Raw genomic sequence first — 9725 nt, 5'->3', positions numbered from 1 at the left:
CTAAAAGAAAAAGCCACAAACCTCTGGAGCTTGAATTCAGCAGAAAATCTATAAAATGTGGTGTTTCTCAATGTGAACTACCACAATGAGGCTGAAATGTTAAAGAGGCTCTGTGGCTCATCAGGTCTACCAGAAGCCAGAGCAATGTCACCCCAAGTCATTCCCTGCACATGGTCATTACCTGTTCCCTATAGGATTCATACCAGTAAGAAACAGCAAGTGGCAGGTTCTCACTGGAACCTGGTCCCTCCAAATGCACCTTAGACTAACCTTGGCTTTATCTCAGGAGCTGCCTTGTGCAGTCATTTTACAAATGAACCTTGAGAATTCGGGCTCTTCTGTGAATCGATGCTGCCCACTGCCAAGCAGAATTTGGAGTTAGGAAAACGTGTTCTTAAATGCCCATACCCCAATCAGCCAGCAGGATACCTTCCACTGTTAAACTGGACACCAAGCTTAGTTCCACCTGGGTCTCAAGTACATGCAGAAGGAAGGGTTTTAGAATTAAGTTGGGCTACAAGAGACAGAAAACCCACAGAAACATTGGCTTTAATCAGTGGAAAGTAGATTTCTCTTTTAGGTACATGGAGATCAACCATGTGCAGAAGCATTAAAGTAGCAACTGTGAGACTGCTCTCCTTGGAAAGGTCTGTCTGTAAGGTCAGCCCTTAGCTAACAGCTGGAAATGTGATTCATGGGGGTCCTGAGTCAACAATGAGCTGCTATTGGGGAATAATGCAAGAAAGTACTGGGGGATATATTTTTTAATTGAGATCAAGGATCTTATACCACTAAACACTGTGCATCCACTCTGTCTCTTTTCCTTGTGAGAGTTTGGAATTTTGGTATGTGGTGGGAAGGAGGTACCTACTATGACCACCTCCCGCCTGGGCACCGATTCTCTAATGAGCTTCCCTGAGCAGAGACATCACACAGGTGCTGCATTTTCACTGCTGGGGGAAGAGTGAGTTCTGTGTGACCCTCGCTAATAGGAGGAGGAGTGCACAAGGAGGCCTATATATGATTCTTCTAGACTCTGCCTCTGTGTGTGTGTGTGTGTGTGTGTGTGTGTGTGTGAGATTTTTTTTCACTTATGATCAGGCTGTGTCTCCTTACCACACGGCTGTAATAAATCTTAGCCATGAGCACAATTATGTGCTGACTCCTGAGAGTCCTTCTAGCAAATCTCCAAATGTGGGGGTGGGTTTGAAGAGCCTGAAACAGTTCAGGACCAGTGGGGCAGCTCCACAATGCAGGCTCTTCAACAGGCATCTGGACGTGGGGGACCAGGATGGCCAAGCAGCAGAAAGGAAGAAAGGAATGAGAGAAGAGATATCTTCCCCGCATCAGTATTTAATACAGCATCAGTCACAACCCCTTTGCCAGAATTTAATCAGATAGCCACACCACACTGCAAAAGTGGCTGGGAAATGGCATCTTTATTATGAGCAACCATGTGTCCTCCCCGCACCCTAGATTTTCTACTGAAGAAGGAGAAGATGGATATCAGGAACAGCTAACAGTATCTGCCACAAAAGAAAATAGTGGGTGATTTTTTTTAAACTGAAATCAAATTAAGAATTTTTATACTAGTGAACAACGTTAGGCAGCTCAAAGTATTATATCAGTTTTAGTCTGGGTCTTCTAACAGTGCAAAAGAGCCAAACTTCTTGCTTATTAAAAGGTTTATTCTGGGACCGGTGACCAGCTGCTAAATCATTTCTAGGCTATTAAATGGTTTACATATGGATGGAATTGAGAATTCCTGGACACTGAGTACCATTCTTCTTTCTCTATCGCTTCATTTCTATTTCTAAAAAGAAGGTATTTTGACTAGAAATCTTTAGCCCAAATGGAGGAGTCAAGCCCAAGATATTTGGTTCTCTATACATATCATAAAATACCTACTACACAAGACTGTACCAGAGCACCATATTATAACTCTTGTCCTAAAGAAATTTCCAACTTAGTGGATGGGAGTGTTGAATAGTATGATACATTTTTATGCAAATGCACTACTACCAACCAGTATGAATCTGGGTGTTTATCGATGGGCTCCATAGAGTTCTCTGGACAGCCATGCCATATACAAAATCATATGCAAATGTCCTTTTTTGTTATTGATTTCATCAGCTGATCAAAGAAGTCCATAACTCCCAATGATTATGAATCTTTCCTTGCATAGTTTGATTTCTAATTGTCGAGACATGACAGATGTGCCATGATCCATTCATGGTGACCTCCTGGAGACTAGCAGTGAGGGGGAATTCACCAGCCAGCCAGCCAGTCAGGGCCAGTGGTGTGGTCTGGATAAGAAGCAGAGCAAAGTAGCAGGCCCTAGACAATTAGAACTCACAAACTAGATGTGAATTACAAAGTGGCTTTACCAAGCAACACCTTTTCTTAGAAGAAATCACTCTTAAGAACTTGGCTGCCTTCCATAGGATGGCTCATAGTCTTCTGGATCAGAAGTTAGTGCCAATCCAGGGGCTCCTGTTTTCCCAATAAATCCTGAGCTCCTTCCACTGGACCTGCTGCGGCAGTTCCATTGGTGTCACACCACGAGTGTGACTTCTGCTGTGATCTGGTGAGGGCTACAAAGGAGCATTAGGGTTTTAGAGCACAATTCAGAAGCCCTGGTTCAAATAGGTAGTGACCCAACAGATCACATCTGCTCTGGTATCCTTCAGTAGCCAAGGTCCATGAGATATGATAACAAACAAGACCATCAGTGTGTTGTTAAGGATTATGGGGGATGAAACTAATCACTTTCGCTTGGCACATTTCCTTCTCTATACATTTGACGAGAAGGCTGCAGGGCAATGTAACGATCTGAGTCATGCTGCTCAGTGATGGGAAAGCAGACATCTTCTGAGATTAGTCAGAGCGATTACAGTCTCCTACCATTTGACGTTAGGTATGTGCAGAATTTGGTGTGACATCTGAAGGTTGTGAAGACCTCTAAAGCAAGAGGGACATCCAGGATCATGCTGTTTAGGGACGAAGGCTGGTAATACCAGATGGCAAATACGCTTTTGTCAATGGCAACACATCACCATTGGCCCTTTTTATATATCTGGAATGGGACAGCTCTGATGCCTTGGGAAATGTTGAATAGTGTGCTTACATCATGGAAATATATTAGCTAGGGAATAATTTAGAAGACAAAAATTACAGTGGCTCAAATAGAAGAATAGAAGTTTCTCTCTCACCAACTGTCAAGAGGTAGGTAAGTGGGAGTCCATGCTCTGCTCCACCAAATTGTCCAGGGGCAATTTCTTTCTAACTTGCTGAGCCACCATATCAGGGAAGACCACCAGCATCACACCCATGTTCCGGGCCACAGAGGGAAGAAAAGTAGAGAGCAGGTACCGTTCCCCTCAGGATGTGATGCCCAGGTAGCTTACAGGCACCTTTTCTCCCATTCTATTCGGCAAGACTAAATCAGAAGGTCACATTTAACTACAAGACAAGCTTGGAGATGAAAGCCACAGCTGGGAGGCCATGTTCTCTGCTGAAACTCATGAGGGTGGGAAGGAGGCAGTTCTATCGCCAGAAGGAAAAAAGAGAACAGTGATCCGTCTCTGCCACAGTGTGAATTCCCTTTTACAGAACTCATCAGAGACAGCAGGTAGAGTAGAGAGAGCATGGGGTTTTGTGCAAAACAGACACCTCGGAACCCTGTGTCTCTCACTTAATATCTGTGTGATTTTGAACATATCACTCTACTTCACTGAACCTCAGTTTCTGTAACTCTAAAATAGCAATAATAACAGCACCTAACTCACAGATCTGTGAAGATTAATAATGTGTTCACGGCGCTGGGTACGTAGGATAAAAAGATCAGGATGCATGTGTACACACTTATCTCTACATCATCTGAATCTACAGCTATCTAAACCTACGTCTATCTACATATACCTTCACCAAGTTGTGCAAGGGGAAAATACAGGGAAGGCAATGACTGAGGTTGCAGTGACCTTGCAAATGGAAATAAGGAATGAGACAACTTGCCCTTGTAAAAGTTCCATTTAGTCCGTGTCCTTAACCAAAAGGCACATTCATTTCTGAGAAGGGAGAGAGACAGAACGCTTCCCTTGTTGTTAATAAATCAGCAGATTTACAGTCTAAGGTCTTGCCCCATAATGAACTGGGAGCGCCTAAGCTGACGTTATCCTTCAAACTCTGGCTAAAGATTTGCCCAGGAACATTAGAAGTCTGAAGTGAATATTCCTTCCTTCTCTGTAATAGGCCCTATCTTCTCTGCTCTTCAAGATCTTGCTCTTTCAAGGCCCAGCTTTCGAGCTAACTCTTCTTCTCAAAGCCTTGTCTGTCACAGACAGAATGAATTTCTCTTTCCACCCTCATTCCAAAATGGTGGCCTCTGCCCCTTCAGCCTATGTGACTGCCAGAGGCTTACCTGCCTGTATCCCCCGGAAGACTCCAAGCAACTTGAGGGCAAAAGCCACATTTTATACTGTATTTGCCATTGAATCCCTCCCTCGCCAGCCCTCAGGACAAAACTTCACACGTAACACATGCAAAATAACCAGTGGTGGCTAAATGAAGGATAAATAAATAAATTCCTGCTTGGCCACCCCAGGTCAATGTACCAGCGACTAGTATTCTGAGTAAAAAATTAGGACCTGTTATCTGATAAAGGAACATACTGGGATAAAGTCCAGACTGCCTTAAATCTTAAGCATCCCGGGGAAGATCTGAAACATTTGGTTACATTCAAATTCCTGCATCTCTCTGTGAGTTAATATGGCTTTAAGTTTATTTTTCTTAAGTAAGACACGTAACCTTTATAGCTTTTCATTTCTTCTCTTGGCCCAGTGTGGGTAATAATACTTGACATGCCTACCACACAGAGTCACTACGATGAGGAGCAATTGAAATCACTGTGCGGCCGAAATCTCCTTGGGAAATTCTAAATCACTGTAAGATCTGAGGTCATAGTTACAGAAGTAGCTCCTCATTTTATGGAACATAAAAGTTTAAGCCCCCAATTTGGATCTTCTGGCCCCACAACCCCATAATCTTTCAAGGCACAGGCTGGAGTTTCTTCTTGTTTGGGGGCAGTAACTCCTCATCTTTCATAGCTAAGAAGTTTTGAGATTTGGAGGTCACTTCATAAACTTGGAGGTCTGAGTTAACCCAAAGAATGTAATGACCTGGTTCGAACTTTCACTTCACCCCACAGAGATCAGACCTGCTATTTCCTTTTCCTATCAGTGATGGACTTTCCTCTCTTACCTTTTGCCCCAGATTGTACAATAATCTACCATCTTGAAAGGAAATTCTACAAAAATAAAGTTTCACCGAAATGATGGATGAAGGCCACCCTCGCTGTTAAGATGATAGGTTTCTGCAAAAGCAGAGCAGACTGTAAATTTAAACCTTAACCTGCTCAGCATCAATCTAAGATATGGCCTCGTTTCCTAAGGCTACAGTCTACCAACATTACAAAGGGGGTTTGACTGAGGACCAGCTTCTCTGGTTTTAGAATTATGCCGGAGAGGAGGAAGAAGTGTGCAAAATTCTCCAGGAAACAGGAAATGGCCCAAGGATCAAAAGCTCTTGTCCCTGAAGTAAGCTTTCATTATTCATACAGCCCTTTTTTAAAAACCAGAAGGGTCCAGAGGAAGCAGATAAGTCACCTCTGAGTGCTGGAAGCCTCTTCTTGTGTCTTAACAACGCAGAATACAAAGGAGGAATTCAGCAGAAAGGTGTAGGGGTGCCTCAGTAGAGGGAGGAGGTGGGGATTATTGCAAAGCTAAGAAAGCCTTGGAACGTGATGCTTTTTTAAAATTTCCACATTTTTTTAGAGCAGAGTTTCTCAGTCTCAGCACAATTGCTGTTTTGGATCAGATGATTCTCTATTGGGGGCATGGATGCAGATCTTTGCATTTTAGGATGCTTAGCAGCCTCCCTGGTCTCTACCCACTAGATGCAGACAGCATCCCCCAGTGGTAATGACCAACATGTCTCTGGACATTGCCGAATGCCCCCTCGCCCACCCACCCTCAGCTAAGGATCATTGTTCTAAAGCCTATGAGTACTGGGGGTGTGGGGGTCAGTTTTTAGCTCCCCGTTCTTAGTTCAGAAAGAAGTTCTAAGTGCGGTTCAAGAATGTGATGCTGTCTATTGGTCTTACACAGACATGAATGGAGCAGGCAAAGCTGGTGCAGAGGACATGGACTTGGGAGGCAGGCAGGACTGCTCTGGAAGGAACTCTATGGGAAGGGGTAGAAATCTGGGACAGGGTAGGCTGGGGGAAGGGGAGGAGGTCCAACAGTGGTACTGTTGGGGAGTATGCGGGAAGGGAAGATTGTTTAGGTAAAGTCAGCTCAGGTGGGAAGAATCCAGTCAGTACCACAGGCCAAGGCAAGCAAGGTCAAGACTGCTGCTCTAAGTCTGATGCACGCTTCACGGGCTGTGCTTTATAATTGCATAGTTACTATGCCCTAAGTGCTTTACAAAGCGGTGTTCCCTTGGAATGCTTTCGGCTACAGTTATATACAGAATGCAACTTAAAATGGCTTAACCAACAAGACTAGTATCTCAGATTCCAAAAAGCCCAAATAAAATGCCTTCAGGTTTGGATGATTCAGCAGCTAAACAATGTGGTTGGACACACAGGTTCTTCTCTCCTTTCTACTCTGCCATTCTCAGTGGGTTAGTTTGTCCTTAGCTAATTCCCTTCACAGCTCCAGTACGGCTGCCACAGCTCCCAACATCACAACATGGAGGCAACAGCAAAAGGAATCACTTCCTGTACATTTCTGGCTAAAGGAGAGAAACCATACTGATTTGCCTCCTGAGGCTGGAGATAGAGCTTAGCTATCTTGAACCTGTGGTTCTGTGGTTCCGTACATCCCCAGATAAAACTGTGATCTATCAGCAAGGAAGAAGTGGAGAAAAGCTACTGAGCAGTCATTCAAGGATAACTACTCTATATGATTTAACTGGAACTTCACTAAAATTCTGTAAGGGAGGCACCGTTATTAACTTCATTTTACAGATAAGGAGTTTTGGCAAAGTTATGTCACCCAAGATCATTCCCCAGGCAAGTGGTCGGGTAAGGTTTCAAATATGTGGTCTGACTTTAGACCTCATAATCCTAAAGAGTCATTCTGTGATAACACTGATTTATAGCCCCCCAAACCCAACCCACCTTATTTGTACTGAACTAGGCCACTGCACTTACCCTGTCCCATTACTTTCCAGAAATGGGTCACAGTTTCAAGGTTATTTTTGAAGAATTTATAGGTTTTGGGGAATTGTGTGTGTGCATTCGTGCGTGCGTGCATGCCTGTGTGTGTGTAAACACGAAAACTAATAGGCAAGTTTTTCCTTTCTTTTCTCTTTTTTCTTCCCTTTCTCCCTGCATCTCTCCTGACACAATCTTTCTCTTTTTCTTTAAACACCTAATTCAATAAACAGATACTTTGTGAGGATATCACTTCTCTTGTTTTAAATCCCCACCCAGAAATCTGTGGAAATATCTCCTGGACCACCCAAGAAATTGATACCATTTCTCCAAGTTACAAATAGCATGGCCATGAGATGTTAAAGGCAGTTTAACGAAGCAAAAAAAAAAAAAAAATTCCCACATAAACATCCTTTCTATGACACCATCTTCAGCAGTAAGTGTAAGTGGTCACAGCTCACTACTGAATGGAAGTCTAGGAATAAAAACTGGATTTCTGTGAAATTCATTGGTTGTTACATCTACTGAGAAAATTCTGTGCATGCAGTTAGGTCAGACACCAGAATTAGCAAAACTGACATCAAGATGATTTGCCTCTTAGCATTCTCAAAGCTTATTAAATAATTTTGCCTAAATGCAGAATGGTCCTGGTGTGTTTAGAATACAGAGAGGCCAGATCATGAGTTCCTTGTCACATGGCCACATGGCCACTGCTCCATCACATTTGGGTAGTGCCAGTGCTAACAGTGCCACTTTCCCTGGTGCTTGGAGTTTTAGAAATTCCTAGAACTAGCTGGGAGCAGCCTCTCCCTTCCTAGGGAGTTAATTGGTTGGTTAGCAGACTACCCAGAATGCTGAGGCAACGGCCACATCAGTTAATGATTTTCTGTCTTTCCAGGTAGAAGGTAAAACCTCTCTCTCATTTCTCCTGGTTTTATCTGGATTTGGACACATTTACCAGGAGAGAGAGAGAGAGAGAGAGAAAGAGAGAGACTCTGCTACTGTATCAGAGCTGGGAAAAATACCTGACAACTTTGGAAGCCCCTTTCCTGTTGACAAAAGTTCAGGAGTTTAGAAGACTTTTCTTTTTTTAAGTGTCATCAGTTTGTCTTTATTTTTCTGAGCCTTGCTATAAAACATTGAAATTCATCCAAGTGTCCAAATTGTAACTTTATCATATTTTTTCAAGGATCCAAGAACATCATTTCCCTCTCCAGACAATGTGCTCTTTAAGACTCTTGCTATTAAAAGATTTTCACAGCTCTAGTGAATGTCATGCATTCTGAATTACTTGAGGGGAAGTATACTGATGTCTGCACCTTCCTTGAAATGTATCAAAAAATAAAATGGATTGACAGACGGATAGGGGATCAGCTGAATGGATAGAAGTGTGATAAATCCAGTATAGTAAGGTTTTAATGGTAGAATCCAAGTGGTGGCTAGGTGCGGGATCACTGGGAAATTCTTTCATGTTTTCTATATTTTAGAAAATGTTCACAATGGGGAGCCTGGGGGGCTCAGTTGGTTAAGTGTCTGACTTCTGCTCAGGTCGCGATCTCACGGTTGGTAAGTTCAAGCCCCAGTTCATGTCAGGCTCTGTGCTGACAGCTCAGGGCCTGGAGCCTGCCTCAGGTTCTGTGTGTGTCTCTCTCTCTGCCCCTCCCCCACTCATGCTCGCTTGCACCCTCACACTCGCTCTCTCAAAAATAAACATTAAAAAATTTTTAAAGGATTTGTACTCTCATAATTTCCTTTGTTCAAATTTAGACATTACCTGTCCTTGAAATGAATAATGAAAATTTTATAGGCAATCAATCTAACCCCCATATATTTTTTCTCATTAGCATTATCTTATCACCTCTCTCAACCTTAACTGCTCACAAAAATCTCAGTTCAATTGAGACATATAAAAAGGGAATTACTTTAATTACCCACACACTTCCCAAGTAAAACATAGACACACAAAAACATTAGTGATACCAGGCCCCCAAAATGAATTTCTATTTTGTTAAATGTACACTTACTCAAAAAAATTTCCTTTTAAGATAGCCTTACCCTAATTAAACCACCTATTTAAAAGTTCAATTAAAGAAAAAAAACCCAGATTCCTACAAATTATAAAAGAGAACATTTTCTTTGGCTTAAGATTATCAATATACAATTGATATATTTCTAAGCTAGCAAAGGCCATTTCCTCCTTTTTAAGAAAAAAAGTTTCTTTTACTTACTGATAGTCATTAGACTCAGATTTGCTCATTTTGTCTGGTGAAGAGAAAATTACATCTATTTCAGCACCTAATGGAAGGAATTGAGCTAAGAAGAGAGGTCAGCTAAACCAATGTGTCCTGCTCGTGGTAGCCACATCGTCCATTTAAGTGAGCAGCTGTATAATATCGAGGGGTTTGAGATCTACTTCACGTGAGAATGGAAGCAAATGCAGCACATCTACACAAAGACCATCACGCGTGTGCCCCAGAATGGCCAAATGCACCTGAGAAAGGAGGGTGTC

This window comes from Suricata suricatta, chromosome 1, assembly GCF_006229205.1.
Source record: "Suricata suricatta isolate VVHF042 chromosome 1, meerkat_22Aug2017_6uvM2_HiC, whole genome shotgun sequence".
NCBI lineage: Eukaryota > Metazoa > Chordata > Mammalia > Carnivora > Herpestidae > Suricata > Suricata suricatta.
The sequence above is the reverse complement of the archived record's forward strand: the minus strand, read 5'-3'. Positions refer to the sequence as shown.